This window comes from Oncorhynchus nerka, linkage group LG26 (genome assembly GCF_034236695.1).
Source record: "Oncorhynchus nerka isolate Pitt River linkage group LG26, Oner_Uvic_2.0, whole genome shotgun sequence".
Lineage (NCBI taxonomy): Eukaryota > Metazoa > Chordata > Actinopteri > Salmoniformes > Salmonidae > Oncorhynchus > Oncorhynchus nerka.
Genome location: NC_088421.1, coordinates 7235714 through 7238200, shown reverse-complemented (window position 1 = coordinate 7238200; position 2487 = coordinate 7235714).

The following is a 2487-nucleotide window of genomic DNA, read 5'->3' as shown; positions in this document are numbered from 1 at the left end:
GCAGTTGCCGTACCAGGCGGTGATACAGCCCGCCAGGATGCTCTCGATTGTGAATCTGTAGAAGTTTGTGAGTGCTTTTGGTGACAAGCCAATTTCTTCAGCCTCCTGAGGTTGAAGAGGCGCTGCTGCGCCTTCTTCACCACACTGTCAGTGTGGTGGACCAATTCAGTTTGTCTGTGATGTGTATGCCGACAAACTTCAAACTTGCTACCCTCTCCACTACTGATCCATCGATGTGGATAGGGGGTGTTCCTCTGCTGTTTCCTGAAGTCCACAATCATCTCCTTAGTTTTGTAGACGTTGAGTGTGAGGTTATTTTCCTGACACCACACTCGAGTGCCCCCTCACCTCCTCCCTGTAGGCTGTTTCGTCGCTGTTGGTAATCAAGCCTACTACTGTTGTGTTGTCTGCAAACTTGATGATTAAGTTGGAGGCGTGCATGGCCATGCAGTCATGTGTGAACAAGGAGTACAGGAGGGGGGCTGAGCACGCACCTTTGTGGGGCCCCAGTGTTGAGGATCGGCGGAATGGAGATGTTGTTGCCTACCCTCACCACCTGTGGGCGGCCCATCAGGAAGTCCATGACCAAATTTCACAGGGCGGGGTTGAGACCCATGGCCTCAAGCTTAATAATGAGCTTGGAGGGAACTATGGTGTTCAGTGCTGAGCTATAGTCAATGAACAGCATTCTTACATAGCTATTCCTCTTGTCCAGATGGGATAGGGCAGTGTGCAGTTTTATGGCGAGTGCATCGTCTGTGGACCTATTGGGGAGGTAAGCAAAGTGAAGTGGGTCTAGGGTGACAGGTAAGGTAGAGGTGATATGATCCTTGACTAGTCTCTCAAAGCACTTCATGATGACAGAAGTGAGTGCTACAGGGCGATAGTCATTTAGTTCAGTTACCTTTGCCTTCTTGGGTACAGGAACAATGGTGGCCATCTTGAAGCATGTGGGGACAGCAGACTGGGATAGGGAGAGACTGAATATGTCTGTAAACACACCAGCATGCTGGTCTGCACATGTTCTGAGAACGCGGCTAGGGATGTCGTCTGGGCCGGCAGCTTTGCGAGGGTTAACACGTTTAAATGTCTTACTCACGTTGGCCATGGAGAGCCCACAGTCCTTGGAAGCTGGCCATGTCGTGGCACTGTGTTATCCTCAAAGCAGGCAAAGAAGGTGTTTAGTTTGTCTGGAAGCAAGACGTCGGTGTCCGTGACATGGCTGGTTTTCTTTTTGTAGTCCGTGAATGTCTTTAGACCCTGCCACATACGTGCCTGAGCTGTTGTCTTTGTCTCATGAAGTCCAGTGGAGTTCCTTGAGGGCCGTTGTGATATCGGCATGAGGGGGGATATACACGGCTGTGACAATAACCGAGGGGAATTCTCTTGGGAGATAATACGGTCGGCATTTGATTGTGAGGAATTCTAGGTCAGGTTGTTACAATTACACCATGAGTTGTTAATCATGAAACATACACCCCTGCCCTTCTTCCCGGAGAGATGTTTATTCCTGCCGGCGCAACGTACAAAGAATCCAGATGGCTGTATCGACTCCGACCGAGAGAGCCATGTTTCTGTGAAACAGAGAATATTACAATCCCTAATGTCTCTCTGGAGAGCAATCCTTGCCTTAATTTCGTCTCCTTGTTATCTAGAGACGGGACATTGGCGAGTAATGTACTTAGAAGCTGTAGGTGGTGTGCGCACCTCTGAAACCTGACAAGAAGACCGCTCCGTCTACCTTTTCTCTGGCGCCGTTGTTTTGGGTCAGCCTCTGGAACCAGTTCAAATTCCCTGGGTAGTTCGGACAAAGGATCCGCTTCGGGAAAGTCGTATTCCTGGTCATAGTGCTGGTAAGTTGACGCCGCACTGATATCTAATAGTTATTTTCCCAGCTGTATGTAATAACACGTACATTTTTGGGGCTAACAATGTAAGAAATAATACATAAAAAAACAAAATACTGCAAAGTTTCCTAAGGACTAGAAGCGAGGCAGCCCTCTGTCGGCACCATTTTCTGTATGTGCCGCCATAGCTGCCTTCATGGGACATAGAAAGTAAATCAAATGTATTCAATAATTGTGTCATACCTGATAAACTGTACTAAACCTAAATCCAATTAGATGACATAGCAACAACTTCATCCACAAGTGGAAGTATACGTTATAGTTATTCAACACGTAAACTAACAAATTCATGGACCTCTATGATGACAATAGTAATTAGCCTTAGAATACCGCTGCCTGTTCTAACAGTGTGTGTGTGTGTGTGTGTGTCTGTGGTCACAGTGCGGCTGTATGGCTGGCTGTTTGGCCACATTAGTGTCGCTCCGAGGCCCAGTGGTATGCTAGGATGGAATTAGGGATCCGGGTTTAAGGTCAAGGGTCTCAGAATTTAATCCCCTGACCATCTGGCCCACATCCACTCACCAGTCAGCTGACCTGGGAGAGGGGAGGAATGGTATGGTGGCAGGGAGGGAGGGACGAG